Below are 17394 nucleotides of genomic sequence, written 5' to 3'. Positions count from 1 at the left end.
CTGGATGGGGACACAGCCAGGACAGCTGACCCAAACTGGCGAAAAGGGATACCCCATACCATACGGCATCATGCTGAACAAGAAACTGGGGAGGTTGGCCAGGGGGGAAGGACCACAAACAGGAACTGGCTGGGCATCGGTCAGCATTTGATGAGCAACTGCACTGTGCATCATTTGTTTTGTATATTTCTTTATCATTATTATTGCCCCTTCCTTTTCTGTCCTATTAAATTGTCTTTATCTCAGCCCACAAATTTTACGTTTTTTCCAATTCTCTCCCACATCCCACTGGGGGAGAGTGAGCATCTGAACACCACACAGCTGTTGGCCTGCCAGGCTAAACCATGACACCAGGTAATCTGCTTCCTGACAAGTGCTGTAGCCACCTCATAGGGAACATGGTACACATTCCAAGTTCTTTTAATACCCATCTGCATAAGGGCTGGATCCATACAGTAATGAAGAGGGTGTGAAATCTGTACAGACCACACCACCACATACAGTAAGTATCTTTGCTCCTCTGACTCAATAAAATGACATATTTCATCTGTTTTTTAAGGGGGGACATTTTCTTTAAAAAGCAGGTTAATGTTTTCTCCTCAGCTACTGTAACAAAAAAGGCTTCTCATCAGTATTGTGCATGCAGACAGGTAAGTGACATGTTATCAAGAGTTTCAGTTGATAACATAATGCACATAGAAAGGCACGGGTAGCTCAGATTGACCATAAAGCATTAACATGGCAATAGTTAGCTAACAATAAGTAGTCAGGGTGAATAAATGGCACCTTTGGTTTTGGGGGTTTTCTTTCCTCCCCGTGTTTTTTTTCCATTCTGTTTATTAAAACTTGGTTATGTATGCACATCTCAACTACATCATCGTTCCCAAATTTACACTAGATTGTCAGTCGGATAAATTCCCAGCTCTCATACAAACAGCAAACCTTTGGAAAGGGATGAAGCATTCCTGCTGCTGCTGGAACGTCAGCAACTCAATTCCCAGACCCTCTGGAAGGAAATGCTCGTTGGGTGGAGTAGGTAGTGCAGAGAAGAAATCCAAAGTCAGACGGTAACAGAAAAGTAACATCCTCTCCCAGGAGGAAGAAAGCATGGTGACGTCAGCAGCAGGAACGTGCTTCCCACTGCCCCATTCCTTAGTGTTACACATCACAGCAGCTGCCAGGTTAGCTGCCTTCTCTGCAAGGCAAGAGCTCCAAACCGACCACATGCAGAATTCACATTATTCCTCCCCTGCAGAGAGTCCCACAGTAAAGTACTACTTCCCAGGAATGATCTTTCAGTGAAAACTCCAGTTTAGCTTTTCAACTTTCATACAAACATAGTTTCCATGAAAGCTTGAAAACTGTCCTAAATGCTTTTAGAGGGACATTTATAGCCACAGGGTTTTTTAATTCATTGAGACACACAGCTATGCATAGGACTAAGAATGCTAGAGCACACGGAATACCCTCTCGAGATTAAGATCATAGACAGCATATAATAGTGTAAAATATCACTACGCAGAATTAAGGTTTTTGACATGAAGTCACAAGTCACTTTGTTACGCCTGAGCATAGATATCAATACCAAAAGACCAACCATGTGACCACAGAAGCTTTTCTTAAACAGCAGAATGCGGATCAAGGATGGTCACAAGAGGAGATGAGAGTGAGCATGGAGGGAAAGAAAACTTCTTTCTTCTAGCACCACGCACCTCTGTGGAGTCCTGTGGCTGCCAAAGGTGAAGAAACCACATCATTGTGCCTCACATACACTTCTGCGTTCATCATGCTCCAAAGCAGTCACGAGGTTTGTAGGGTGAGATTAGATCTTTTATTAGACCAGTACAATATAATGAATTGGTATACTGGTCTAACACAAGATACTATCTCTGCATCCAACGAGATACCACCTGTGCATCCCCCACCTTGCACAGGGGGACAGGATGACTAAATCTGACACTTCCAAATTCAGTAACTGACGGATATAAGTTATACAAAGACTCTTTAATATATCCAGCACTCGATCCCAAGTTCTGATGTCCCAAACTTTCATCAGAATTAGAGAAGTTTCTGAAATTTAAAAATTCTTCTTCAGATGTGCATAAGAATTAAAGTTAATAGTAATTCACCTTATTATTCTCAGGGCACAGCAAAAGGAGAAGCATGCTCAATTTGAAAGTAAATTGATTAAGATCAACTAAGGCATAGCAGAGGAAACCAATAACTACACTTAGGGGGTGGGAGGGGTAGAAGAGGTCTTTAAGATACTCGTAGTGGGTAACTTCTTGTGTCTTTTGTTCTACACCAAAAGGTCTTTTCAGACAAGGTAGAAGAGGGATAGAACCTTTGGCATACTATATACGAGCAGTAAAATAAGGCATCTTGCACCATTTTAAAAGGGATCACAAAATCCCTGAAATATCTATTACACAGACAGCACATGGTGTCCCTAGCAGGCAGCACTGTGGTTGCTAAACATCCCAACTACATTTGCTTCCTATTTAAATGTATTTACAAACCTTGCATTTAGTCTTTTCTCATAGTTCAGCACAAATTTGTGGTATAGGTGGCAAAATCCATGATGTATGGGTATGTAAATAATGCCAAGCAGTTTAGGCAAAACTGCAGTCAGGTACTGTCATCACAATGCACTTTGCACAGAAAAAATATTAATTCACACAAGCTTAAAACGTAAAAAGCTTAGGAGTTTACTGCTCTCCACAAAACACAGAGGGTCTGCTTTTTGGCTTTTTTCAACCTTTAAAGGCCATTTTGTCTTTCAGAATGGTTCTCTTATAATTAGTATAAGAGGACTATGATGCAGAATTGCTTATATTGTATAAGTAGCTTTCACCCTCTACCCTTCAAAATTCTTATTCAAGATAAATGTTACACCTGCATTTTTAGATAGGAGAAAGGCAATATTATTTGAATTTTATTTTCAATATATCTAGCAACAGTCAAAGTACCAAATGTAATTCACTGATAAATTATATAGGAGGCAAACTGCAACAACCCACAACAACAGAAAAGGTACTGTTATGTTCAACATTTCCAAGAAAAAATAAGATCATACATTTAGGTGAAGAGCCTGTCCATCATTTCTGCTCTTACAGCAGAAAGACAAAATTACGTTGCTTGCAGACCACTTCTCCAGTAGTCAATGAATATTTTAGAACTCTCACCTTTTAGCTTGCACCTAGATCTAGTTCAGGGTTAGTGGTGGCCACAACACGTAAACTACTTATTATAGCTGTCAGCTAGAGTCCAGGTCTCCGGTACCCACAGTACCCCAGTTTACCCATACCACACTAAGTTCCCAGATGTGGGGAGAAGCCAAAGAAAGGCCAACCTGAAGAATGAACTACCTTCGCATTCCTCCAGGACAGAATTAAAGTACACTGCTATGATTATTTATTACTCCTGCTAAACCTGTTTGACTAACAAAGAGCTGAACAATATTACTGGACACACAAAAGGCTCTCTCAAACACGCTCTTTCTTTACAGCATTCTATAAAGGTATTGGATTGTTTACAAATATCTATATTAGTTCATCAGTCCCTAATTAATTTTAGTCTGCAAGTGCCTTTAAATTATCACAAGTCTTCATATGTAAGAGTCAGAAGAGTGGGAATTATTGTCCAGTGTTGTATTTTTAAAAGAAACAAGTAATAAGGTACTGAAAAATTATGTGTCCTTTAGCTTTCATCTAACAACAATATCAACATAACAAAGGGTTAGTTTAAAAATGCTTTTTTAATTACCCAAACTAGATTCCCAAGCTTGAGAAAGAATACCTGCAAAACCTAGAATATGTAGGGTAACGGACACTATCCATAGGTACATTGCAAAGATGAAGAACATAAGTTTTGGGTTCTAGGACCAGATTGTCTTCATTGCCTGCACTGTCCCAGGGGACACTGCAGAGGCTGTGAACCACCATAATGATGTTCCAACACCTAATTTTATCTTCATTTGGGACTCTATTGATAATCCTGCTATCACTAGGAAGCTACCTCAAAGGTCTTAATTTGAGCAGAAAATTATTACTTTAAGCCATGAGAAAAATTATAGCGTACTTGCAGTTACAAGTTGAAGAAATTATTCTGGATTTTCTACTATAAAATTGTGCTTTTTAGCCAACAGAAGTGAAGTCTGTCTCTCCTACTTTTCAGAGACAACTACAGGAACAAGCATTTAGCCACATACAGTGCTGTTACTACTCCTGAGGCTTTGAAGAGAATTATCTAGCCCAAAGGACAAATGAAAAGAAGAAACCTTACAGGAGAGTGAGGAAGAAAAACACCCACAAAAACCCCACCATACACACAGCCTACCACAACTTCAATACTAAACCACTTTTATTCCAACACATTCTCAGACTGACTACCTCTGTGGAAGGGCAACGCCTGCACCTGCAGTACCATGGACAGTGTATGGAAAAGTTCTTCCACTTCTGAGAATTTCATCACTGGTTTTTTAAGCAACCAGGCCAAACTTTAAGGAAACAAACAAACATCCTCTGACAGTGCAAGAGGCTCAGCAGTCTTCTGTATTACATTCATAAGCTTCAGTATTTACATTAAGGAATACCTGTAAGTTTAAAAACCTTCTGGCTTTTCCACTGAAGCCACACTAACTACATTAAGGCTTTTAATATAGGCCCATTACTGATACCTAGTTTCAAGCTCTAACAGGGACAACTTCGTATTTGTGAAGTTGAGGATTTTTACTTTTTTTTTTTTTGCTACAGAATCATAGAATAATTCTGGTTGGAAAGAATCCATAGGGTTCTCTAGTTAAGCTACTGCTCAAAGCAAGGTCAGCAAGATTACTCTAGATTACTCAGGACTTTACCCAGCTGGGCATCAAAACATCCAAGGACATCCAAGACACTGTACAACCTCTTTCACATGTCCCAATGATTGTCCCACTCCATGGTGAAACATGTTCTTAAACGCAGTTATTTTAATGCAGACCTGCTGTCTCTTGCCTGCCTTCCACACACTGCTATAAAGAGCCTGGCTCGGTATTCTCGATAGCCTACCCATAGGTACCAGAAGGTTACTATTAGTTCCCCCATTTCCCAAAGCCTTCTCTTCTACAGGGTGAAGACTCATTTCCCTAACAACCGACAGAATTTTAGCAAACTAACTTCTCATATGCATCTGCTAGGCTTGAAGTCTTCCAATTCAATGTAAAGTTTTGATTCCAAGTGGCTTTTGTTCTTCAACCCTGCACTTCCCCAGATAGAACAGCAGAAGCTAAGACCTCATGCGAAAACCTGTTCTACTACAAGCTGAAATTGAAATGAGTTGTACACTGTCTTTCCAGGCTCACTATAATCCCTTTCTAGGGCATACCTCAACTCTAACGAGACAGCATGTCCTGTTCAGCCTGTAACACTGTTTCTAAACTAGAATTAGAGTTATGGAAGAACTTAAAAAACACTGCACAGCTGAATGACAGTTCTGCAGGGTAGAACAGAAGTTTTACAGGCTTTTATACATACACACACGCTTGGATACATGGGAAGAAGATGTCCAGAACTGAAGGGGAAGGGGGGAACCCTCAAAGTACGTAGATCAGAAATATCTCAGGAAGGAGAATAAGAGTACATCACTAGGGCTGCTGTCTAAACCATTAAGTCGTTATAAAAAAGTGAAAGACATTAACAGAGAAGCCACAAGCACTACAGCATCTCAAGTAAATTTATGGTAAGGTACAACACCTCACTGACAATTACAAGCAAAAGTTCCTGTATCAGTTCTCCCAATCCTCTGTCCAGTCCTACGAAGTTACTTATCAGGCTAATGGCAAGGTATTTCAGGACAGTATCAGCTCTTCAGACACACACACTTGCTCTTTAGTGAAGCAAGTAACATCTGGAATTGTTAGCTACTGGAAAAATCCATGTCATGACTAGACAGTCAATGAATCCCAGAGACAGGAGGGGAAGGAGTGAAGGAGAAAAGATCTATCTAAAGATTTACTTCAGACCTGCTGGCAGCGGTTGATATGTGTCACCCCTTTTTTCTCAAAAGAAAGGTAGCCGGGCCAGGGAGGGGGCATGTAGGGGGAAGAAGTGGGGTGATGGTGCTACAGAAACTGGAAGCAGCAGTGATGCTTCCTTAACAGAAAAAAAGGAATCTTTCCTACAGACCTCCATATTTCTGAAAAACCCATAGCTTTTCTTTTATTCCTAGCTGAAGGGGAGCAAATATATCAGAGAAAGGCCTATACTCCTCATCCAGCCTCATTTTTAAAGAAATACCTACAAATAAATTCAATCTTTGTGCCTACTTAAAAAAAATCTTCAGAATCCTTGAGAAGCTAACACAGAATCGCACAGCAGGAGGAGGATTTGGTCAGTCTCTTCAACCTGGTCCCGAAACTTGGAAAACAGCAGTCACTGCCCCGAGATTCACTCTCAGCCATTCACACTCTTAGTAACTTTACAGCCACAGGAGAGCAAAAGAAAGCAAACCTGACTTTTTCAAAAAGTGACGATGCTTGCCTCTCACCACAGAGAAGCAGCCAAGCCAGTTTAAGCCACAGGCAAATGAACGCTTAATTTGGAGATAACATTACTTGAGTAACTAAGTGGGGCTCCCAGTGTAAGACTGACATGGAACTGCTCGAGCAGGTCCAGAGGACCAAAGATCGAAAAGATCCAAAGATCAAGCAGGTCCAGAGGTCCAAAGATCACCAGGGGGCTGGTGCACCTCCCCTATGAGGACAGGCTGAGAGAGTTGGGGTTGTTTAGCCTAGAGAGAGAAAGTTCCAGGGAGACTTTATAGCAGCCTTCCAGTACTTAAAAGGGGCCTACAGGAAAGATGGGGAGGGCCTCTTTATCAGGGAGTGTAGTGATAGCACAAGGGATAACAGTTTTAAACTGAAAGAGGGTAGATTTAGATTAGATATTAGGAACAAATTCTTTATTGTGAGGGTGGTGAGACACCGCAAGAGGTTGCCCAGAGAAGTTGTGGATGCCCCATTCCTGAAGTGTTCAAGACCAGGTTGGATAAGGCTTTGAGCAACCTCACCTAGTGGAAGGTGTTCCTGCCCATGGCAAGGGGGTTGGACTAGATGATCTTTAAGGTCACTTCCAACCCAAACCATTCTACGAACTTGCTTCTACTTTCCATTTTAAACCTAGGGCAACACAGCAATGCATTAGAACTTAATTGCATTTAGGCAGTGCTCAAGGCAGACAAACAAAATACTAGAAATTAAGGCCCTGATCCTACAAGCATTTAGGTAGTAAACTTTACCCAATGGAATAATCTATCAACTATACTGAAATTACAGAATGTGCTTGAACAAGAGAACCAAGCCTACATTTACAATATTAGGTGCAAAAATTTAAGTTCTATTAAAACCATTCCCTAGCATAAAGACTGCCATTGCACAATCTAACAGTCTTCATGTGTAAAACCATGTGGTACAGTGGAACTGTAGAGTTACAATAGAAGTTTAATAGATGAGAGCCCATTTCTACTTTAAAGGGACATAACAGCTACACTGAGGTATACACACACTTAGAATTTATCAAGACTGCACAAGCAGCTAAAGCATTAGCCCCTACGGCTAGTAACTGCAAAGCCTGATGGAAAATATAAGCAAAGCATTTCAACTTTCTTGATGTATATCTGGAAGGTAAAGCTGACCGCAAATACAGCACACATCCCTTGTCCAGATTTGTGGCACTATCAGGAAGCAGGTGGAAATTAGGCCTCTGGCCTATTTCTTGTTTTATGCTGAAAATGGCAAAGAATGAAGCTTCTCTAAAATCTGGAATTCTGTAACACATACAGTTCAAGACAATGAAGTATCTATTTTAGCAATTTAGGAAACAGTTGGATAAAACACAAAGTACATCTAATTAAAATGCAACATCAACTAAACCCAATGATCTATCAGTTCTATTGGCTGAAGCAAAATATTGACTCAGAGTTCAGTTTAATTATGGAAAATACAAATACTGTGCTTAGGACATCCTCTGCTTGGGACAGACAAGAGCAGGATGCTGCTTCAAAGAGATTCACCGACATCCGAGTCAACAGAAAATAGTACAAATGTCTACCATGTCACAGTCACACTTTGGGATTATTGTTGGTTTCTGAAGAGAATACTTAGAATTTTATGTTCTGAGGGAAAAGAACAAAAAAGACACAACAACACACCACCCCACAAATGCAGAACTGGAAAACAGAACAAAACACCCTAAATCTCTCCCCCACCTTCACTTTTTTCTGGGTTGGGCTTCAGAATCTTAGACACCCTGAAGGCACTGCTGGGACAAGAAGGAGAAATATTAGGAATTATAGGGTGAAAGTCACTTCAGAAGTAGCCACTCCATTCCCAGCCTTTCTGCTACTACAGCATACACTGTAGTTTTCTATAAAATATACCTTTCAGAAGGTGGAAGATTACACTTAATTCAGCATTCTTTAGCCAACAAGATTTTCTTCGTAACAGATCTACAAGGCAACAACTCTCATAAATTACTGATTATGGTTCAATTTTATCAGACAGAAATAAGGATAAGAAATTCTAAAATCCAAGCAAATTAAGATAAAGGTGGAAACTACAATCACAAGACTGTCCCAAGGGTAAAAGTTACATTACAAGGAAGTAAACTCCATTTCTTTGGGGCAGAAATTAGGGATAACCTTGAATTATTCAGAAATTGATATTTATTATACCAAAACACAGGAATTTAAAGACTCCAGATAAGACTCTTATATCACTGCCTTCTAGTGAAGGTTGCGTCCCCCAACAGGATAAACACTAGAAAATTTTACAGATTCACAGATTAACAAGAACAAAGTATAACCACTTAAACACACTCAAGTCTAAAACTGGTCAAAATAAGCTGCAGCACTACTGTAGACATCCATTTAGTATCTGCAAAAAAATTGACTTTTATTTCAAAAAGCAAACCAGAGTACAAACATTTAACCTTGAAGCACGGGAAAACTTCAGAGGATGGAAGAATCTTTATATCACTCCACACGCTTGCTAGAAATCCAGAGAGGTAATTGTTTTGTGCAGTATTCACTCACATCGTAAATCCCAATTCCCATGTATCTCGTACACAAGCTACAACCTTCTGCTTCTACTTTTCAGGGAAATACATATTTGTTACTAAATGAAATTGAGAAAGATCAGGACCTGCATTCAGGGAAGTACCTTTATCTCAATGGGGAACAGAATGTGTAACTGCTTGAAGATAACCTATATGCTGTAGTAAACAAATTCTAGAGACAGTCACATACAAAGTAATTGTCTTAAAAGAAGAAAAAAAAAAAGGAATGGGAGAACATTAAGTAGTGTCCTGGGGAAATAATCTTCCAGGTCATTTTCTAAAAAGGCAGGGCAGAAAGGTGAAGCTAATTCAGTATTCTAAAAAGAAGCAATCTAGTAAAATACTCAAAAGCAGTGCATTGGCTTCCACAAACTTAAGCACTATGTGTAGTATTGGTTTTAGACAAATTCTTTCTACTGCTACCTCAACTATATGGAGCTGCATTAACTCAGGCAGATGAAGTTAAAGAGTCATTCGATATGTACAAAGGGCTGAATTAAATCCCAAACAAATAATCTGTCAGACTATGACAAATATATGCTATAAAAAGCACAGAAGTTGAAGTTGACTGCAAATGCACTTGCCCAGCTTATCCTTTAAATGCTTTGATTTTCTAATAACAAAGACAATTCTGAGTTTTCACTGATCAAGAGCAACTGAATATAGCTCCTTCAGAGAAGCCTAGGCCCATGTGAGATGCTAACTAACCAGAACCAATATGAAATTCAAATGCCTGCCTTAAGAGAACTGGCTATTAGATTTAAGTTTCTTTAAAAAACAGAAGGAAAAAAGTACAAAGGTAAGACAGTATTAAGGAGGCCTCAGAAACATTCATGCTGATGTCAGCTCTGCTTGAGGGGATGCTCTCTAATATCTGGCTTTACATTTAGTTAAAAAAAACACACACACAAAACAAGACACAATCTGGAGAGTGACACCAAGTCCATCTACTTTCTTGTACTTCTACAGACCAGGGTCTTTCCTGAGTCCATTATAAGTCTCGGGGGGGAAAAAATGGTACCATCTGAAGATGCTGCACTGCACCTCTATGGAATTTACCTTCATCATGCTTCAGAGTTGGCACACACTGAATACAGCAGAAAGAGCAGCTGGTTGCTCCTCTCAACCAGTAAGTGGCTCATTTATTAAGCATGGATGACTACAGCACTGCAAGTGCCAAAAGGAACCTGCCTCTCACCTCATCCTACCAAATTACATTTGTTTGAAAACAAATTTTGCTTCACCTCTACTCAGTAGTCTAATATATATCTGTCTCTGTGTGTGCAAAGAATTTAAAAAGACTCATGGTAATTGATATTAATTATCAGTAGAGACAGAATAAGCATTTTACTTTTAAGTGCCTGTTTTCTGATTCTTCACTTTAGTTATACTCTATATAACTAAGCTCAAAAAATAAAAAACTGCCACTGCAGGCTTCCTTGTAAAGATGGCTGTATGGTCATCTCTTTTGGTTACCAAACCCAGCAGCAGTTAGCTCATTTCCCAGAAGAAGATACTGTTGCCTACAGAACCAATTCTAAGCAGTTTCTGCCTGAGGTAGAGTGTTTTCTTAACACTGTCAGAGAGTCATATGGTCACGCAACACAGCTGGCTCTTACCAAGTTTCACTGTGCTATGTATTTATACAGTAGTAACCAGAGCAATAGTTCTCATACAAGGTATGACACTGCCCCATCACCAGGCAATCATGATCCTCAAGGTTAAATCGGAATGAGACCACAAGCAAAAGAATTAAGAAATTAATGGCTCAATTAGAGCAGGAAACCACTACACTGGTAAAAACGTGTAGATGGACCTACCTTGAAGCATGCTTATGATTACAACTACTATTCAAAATAAAAATGAAGCTAATCCAGCCAGAAGATGACACTACCCATGTGCAGAAGACAGCTTGATGAGTATAAGAGCTGGTATTTCCTTAAACTCCCCAGCTGTTCTTCCATATTTTCACCACACACTAACAGTTATGTAAAAGAAAACCAGTGATCATCCTCTAGTTTCAGACTTACCACCTGATGTTCCAGAACCAGTTTCCCACTAACTGTGAAACCACAACATTAATATGTTAAATATATGCTTTACTGAATGAAAGGATTAGCAAAGAAGCTTTCAAAGACGGGAAGAAGCTGTAATTTCTCAGACATGGTTCCTCAGTTATAACTTAACCTAGGATGAAGTTTTGTAAAAGGAAAGCTTACCTTCTTAGGAAAAGGGAGTCAACTTGCTAAACAACCAACAGAAGCACATGCAAGCAGGCTCCTTCAGAGAAGCAGCAGTTATATGACAAATGGCAGTAAGATTAAGTCCCTAGACAAATTGGATTAATGCTACTGGGCCTCTCATTCAGACCAGTGCTTTTAACATAACTCCAGCAGTTTAGGGACCCCTACAGTTCACACTGATTGGGGGAAATGCCTTCAAATTAAGTATCAGGCAAGTCGACCTATAAACACTAATTGTGACCTAGCAAGTTTTGGCCTTTCATTTTATGTTAGTTTAGGAGCTCTCAGAGGACACTTTTTATGAATGACATACTGAAGACTAATTCTAGATTTCATTCAATAAAAAAGGAAGAAGTCACTTGTAATGAAGCAGCAGCTATTCAAAGAGAGGGAACAGCTTCTCCTTCTGCAATGTCCAAGAGCCCAAGGTAACTTCTATAGATCATAGCAAAGCTTTAGGTTTTTAACTGACAGCACAGCTACAGCTACACCTATCTTCTCTCATCATATTTGGAGAGAAGGTAGAGAAAGAAAAGGTAGCTGAATACTAGATATGTTGAGAAAGTGATTACTGCTACATACTTCCTTCCCCATCCCATTTTTCTAAGTTTCTAGGCTGTACTGCAAAACAGAAACCCTGAACAACAGCCACGACATGCTTACCTATCTGGGACATTACCTCCATCAAAACTTCTATCACTTAAACTCCCTCAGGTAGGCAGTTCCAAAGCACATATAAATATAATCGAATTACTTCCTCTCCTGCACTCAGGTTCTGTTAATTTTTTTAAGATGGTAAGTTATTGTAACATGTAATAGGAGATGGGTGTAGAAGTAATAAAATTACTCCACCTGCAAGTACAGTATTTCACACTCTAGGTTTCTTAGCCCATGGATTTGCAATTTAATATACACACCATTCAAACGGGATTCACATTAAGTCTACACCAGTGATAGAAACTTTAAACCAAAACACAATATGTAGCCTGCTTTCAGATAAATCTCATCTGTTGAATTCAGTGTTCCTACAACCAATTGCCCAGCTTCTCACTTTTCCACTGCATTAAGCCAGGAAACTGGTAGCAAGTCTTCCTATGCAGTGTATTTTGTCCTACAACGAGCGAGATTGCTACCCTTTTAGTTACTATTTTTCTGTATCTAATCTTACATGGAAGAAACCACTATAGGAACACCCACACTGGGAAAAGTAAATGCCCCTTCTGTTAAGCAAGGAAGAGATTAGCGCTCAGTAGTCCGAAACAGAAGATTAGGTTGCAGTCTACCACAAACAAGGCTTAAAAGTGTGCCAAAGTAAAACCAGGGATGAAGCACTACTTGAAAACCATAGTACACTCTCACTCCTGTCACTTTTTTGGTCATTCCTACAAAGCTCCCATGATTCTGTTCAGAATTTGAATAATTCATTAGGAGTAGTTCAAAGTCAAGAAGGGGAAGTGTGCTGTCATTTTCAGAGTTTCTTTCTCTATCCACTTCACCTCTTTTGGAAAAGAAAACCAAACACATCACCCTGAATTCCTAGTGCTAATTATTAATACTTGCAATCAAATAGAAGATATTGCAGTGTTACCTTCCAGAAATCAAGGACTGCTAAGCTGTGATGAGTAAAACACCCAAGGACCAAAACGGGACAGTCCAAGGATCTGTGCTACAACAGGGGACCCTCCATCTCACAACAAAGATGTGTAGAAGTACAGTTACTTGATATCAAATATTGCAGACAGTTGGAACCCATTTCATATTAGGCATCTATTCTTCTTGAGATAGCAGCAAGAGAATTGATGCTGGGATCACAGTACGTTAGAAAGCCACTCACAGACAGCTGAAGTTTTCCCTCCTTCCCATGCAAGAAAACAGAACCTGATCAAAAACAGACAGCTCTGCTCAGGGCACAAGCCTCAGCCATGAGCTAAGCTCCCTTTCCACCAAGTTCAGTAGCATCCTTACATCCACCTTTAACTCTGTGACTAGAAGATAAAAAACAAATCCCCCTTATGCTGACCCAACCCACCTTTTCCTAGTTTGAACACCAGCAACACACAAAGTACCTAATAAAAATACTCAAATTATTAATGATTATGAAACTAACACTAACATATTCTGCTCAAGGTACACAGAAAGGGACAAGAAGGAGCATCATTCTCTTGGCCTATACTCTCCTGATGGTTTTGGATACAGGCTTCCTCAAATTGCTAAAGCACACGCACAGTGTAGTTTATGAATGCATTATTTTGTACATGTGTGTTTAGAAAACACTTGTAAGCTCCATTTAAATGACAGACTCCTACAAGAAATACCTTGGAGTTGTCATGTTCCCAGAACAGCCAAGAGGAAGGAAAGAAAAAAAACCACCACAAAACCTACCTGATCTTAGTACTATGTGGAAATCACTAGTTAAAACACTAATTCTTTCCTTTAAGCTGGTGTAGCCAGTCTAATAACAGCTAGCCAGAAGTCAAGAACATGTATTCTGAATGTTCACTAAATTAGTAGTATCTTGATAAAATTTTGAAGTAAGAAAACAATGAGGGTTCCCTTCTCAATCTCGCACAAGAAAAATGTCATCTGACAAAACCAAGCATATCATCAGCATTCCTGGTATGACATAACAAAACTCAATTTGATGAAAAGATGCGCCTAACTGATCCAAATAGTTTAATGCAAATACGCATACATGTTTTTACTTACAGACATTATACTCATATTTTCTGCTGGATACTTCTGTTGCTCTCCCAATTTGCTTACAGGAAGAACCAGAAGGTCTGAACAGCATCTCAAGCCATACCACACCATTTGCTGCTATACTTCATTTTCCAAGTCTGATAAGTGTTTACACTTGTTAAAATGTTAACAAATGTTAACCAATCTCCTGAAAGGAATAAATTCCTGGACTATTCTCCAAGAACCAGAAAAGAGGGGCCTGGAGTGATGGGGACTCTATTTATTCATAGAGCTCTGACTCCTCACACTGTTTCCATCCAATAAAAATGGACAAAGCACACAGAAAGATACACAGTAGAAAGCAAAGAAAGCATCAACATCTTCAAAGAGCTGAAACATTCAGGACATTAAAGCAAGCTAAGTTATGCCTTGCATACACACACAATGTACATTAACAACAACTAACATACGCACTTACTCAAGTTATCTCAGCAATACTGCACAACTGCAAGTGGGACAAAAGGTGGTTTGTGCATCCTAAGACACCATTCACCACGTGAAAGTTTAAGAGCCCTTGATCCTAGCGGTCTTGCTGAGCAAGTAATTTCCTTCCAACATGTGGTAAGGCCTATAGATCAGCCTCATCTTACCAGAACAACGAATTCGGTTGTCCGAGGCATAAGGTGCAATCTATGATCAGCCACTTAGACAGTGTTTTGTAAGCACAGGTAATTGCTGTTTGAAATAATCTCATTTATTTCAAAGAGGTAGGCAAAATTTTGATATATAGTTGCCAGAGTTAAGCCTTCAGGGCCCATACTTAAAGTCTTGGTCAGACTAGTTTCAAAACATTTCACTCAAATAATATCCTAACTTTCCTGAACAACAGCCATGAAGGACAACATGTATCTGTCTATAATGAATATTTTTAATTAAACAAAAGCCACTTATTTGTATATATTCTCTCACCAGCTTCTTTAACCCAAGCCTTTTATTTAGTGGGTACTGTATAGCTGTTCTTAAACTTTCTGAAGAAAAGGTACCAAGAAATTAACAGAGCAGAATTCCTGACCGTCACTCATCATATTTTTTTCTGTAAGAGACTCATCATTTTAAAAGCTATTAAAGAGGCACCTGAAAAAACATGAAAGTTAAAACCAGAGATCATTTTATCATTGTATTCCCCCTTTCCAAAACAATCCTTTCCCCTAGAACGAACTTTGTTTGCAATTCAGCCAAGTTCAATTGCCAAGCATTTCTAAATGCTTGCATGTGTTTATCTTGTTTATGAAATGGAAACTCTATCACAGAATCACAAAAGCCTAAGGTACAAGACATCTGAATCCTAGACCATGCTCTAGTTCACTATGTTATTAGAGAGATGCTAAGATACTAGAAATATATTTGAGTATTTGTAGGCCATCTAAAACTAATTCACCCTCTCAAGCCAAACACCTAGTTTATTCTCGGCTCTTCATAAACCTGTATTTCCTTTTTTTTCAAGCAGGGAAAGAAAGGGCCTAGAAGGAGTTTCATTCTTCTACATATTCATCTTCTGTATGAGTTTCTCTTCTGTCAGTGCCAGTCATCACATTTACAAGAATATGAAGTATAGGGATGGTCAAGTTGAGACATTTTAAAACTCTACAAAAATACAGAGTTAAAACACAGCAAGTTGAAATATGTACAGGAACTTTGGGGCAGGAGTAAGCTAACATCTGCAGGCTTAGAGTTTCCATAGCTAGCTGATGGGTTTTGCTTACATTAACATATATTCTAGAGAGAATCGCTTCTCCTATGAACTATGCACTTGATATTACGATATTAACACAAATATATAAGCCATAGACAATTAAATCCTTTCAGGTACGGTAAGGAAGCATTTTGAGATAATTATCTAGTGTATTTTCCCTCCCCTTTTACTGTACAGACGAAGGCACAGGCAGCTCACTTTTAGACTGGCAGGTAGAGCTGTACGACCGTCACTGGAAGTACGATGGGAGCCCGTACACAGCCTTGTCATTTGCTTCTGCTAACGCACAAAATGGAAAGAGCGTCTAGTATTTTGCCAGTAAGAGATGGAAAGTTACACACCGGTTATTTTACCGACAGACAAATCTTGGGAGGTTACACGGACTGTCCAAAATAACACCAAAAATAAGAGGCTGCCATTTACCATCTGTTTGCCTCTCTCTCAGGGTTAAAAAAAAAAAAGTGCAGATCACAAGAACAAATGGAGACCGGCTCCGGGGAGGAGGAAGAAGGGAAGAGAGGAAATTTCCACGCAAATCCTAAGTGAATCACGCCGCGCTGCCCGTGCCCGGCCGCGCCGGCCTCCCCCGGCAGAGGCGACCTGCTCCGGGGGCACCGTCCCCCCGCGCCCCCGGCCGGCCGGCGGCCCAGCCCGGCCCGGCGTCTCCCCCGCACCGCGCCGGGGCGGCGAGGAGGAAATAGATACAGCCTCCCCCGGGCCGCCGGACCGAGGGAGCCCCCTTCCCCGGCGACCCCCAGGAGAAGCCACCCACCCTTCCCACACGGCCCGCTGTCCTCCGCGCACGGCGGCGGCCCGGCGCGTCCCCCCCCCCGCCGCCAGGGCTGGCACCGGGGGGTGGGCTGAGGCCTGCGCCGTCCCAGCGAAGCCTCGGCGCTCTCGTAGTCAGAGCGGCCCGGCTCCCCCCCCGCCTCCTCCTCCTCCTCCTCCTCGCCTCTCCTTCCCTCCCTCCCTCCCTCCTTCCTTCTCCGGCCCGGCCTTCAGCTCGCACTCACCCGCTTTCCTCCTCCCTGCCCGGCCCACGGTGCGTGTGCGCGGCTCTCCCTCACGCTGCCCGGCGCGGCGGAGGCCGGGTGGGTGGGTGGGTGAGCGTGCGGAGAAGGAGGCGAGGAGAGAAGGAGGAGAAGGGTGGGGAGGGAAGGAGAGAGGCGGCGAGGAAAGAGAGAAAAAGCGGGGGGGAGGGGGAGGGAACCACACACACAAAACCACAGCAACGCTCCTGGGGCGGGACCTGCAGCGGCGGCCGGCCGGGCGCTCGGGCGGCTGCTACGACGACCTTTACGCGAGAAACGGGTAATCTCCGAGCTCGGGGCGCTCCGCTGCCAGCCCGGCCACCATCTTACATTTGGGAGACTTGCCCTGGACGCCGCCTCCCCTGCGCTTGCGCCGTCGGCAGTGGGCGGGGAGCAACGGCGGGACTGGGGGGGTCGGAGCGCGACGGCAACGGCCGCGACGGCGCGAGGCGTGACGGGAATTGTAGGCGGCGGTGGCGGCGCGGGGGCAGGCGACCGCTGTAAGGTACCGGGCCGGCGGGAGCAGGGGTAATCCCCTTCCGCCACCCGGATGAGCCCGGGGATTCTAACCCCTCTCCAGGGGCAAGGGTGACCCA

General features: G+C 41.6%; 1 protein-coding gene across 8 annotated transcripts in view; it reads right to left on the bottom strand.

Annotated features, from left to right (window-relative positions):
- CNOT4 (CCR4-NOT transcription complex subunit 4) overlaps nucleotides 1-17172 on the bottom strand; it is an 80794-nt gene extending 63622 nt beyond the window's left edge. For 2 of the 8 annotated variants that reach the window (XM_064451986.1, XM_064451977.1), the window contains exon 1: nucleotides 16781-17172. The gene's annotated coding sequence lies outside the window, so the exon portion shown is untranslated. The remainder of the gene's footprint in view (nucleotides 1-16780) is intronic. The other 6 variants (XM_064452016.1, XM_064452021.1, XM_064451995.1 and 3 more) reach the window with 5 other exon arrangements.
- Nucleotides 17173-17394: the final 222 nt, after the last annotated feature.

The sequence above is a fragment of the Phalacrocorax carbo genome, chromosome 1 (genome assembly GCF_963921805.1).
Source record: "Phalacrocorax carbo chromosome 1, bPhaCar2.1, whole genome shotgun sequence".
In the NCBI taxonomy this organism is placed as follows: domain Eukaryota; kingdom Metazoa; phylum Chordata; class Aves; order Suliformes; family Phalacrocoracidae; genus Phalacrocorax; species Phalacrocorax carbo.
Note: the sequence above shows the minus strand (reverse complement) of the source record. Positions and strands in the feature narration are given on the sequence as shown.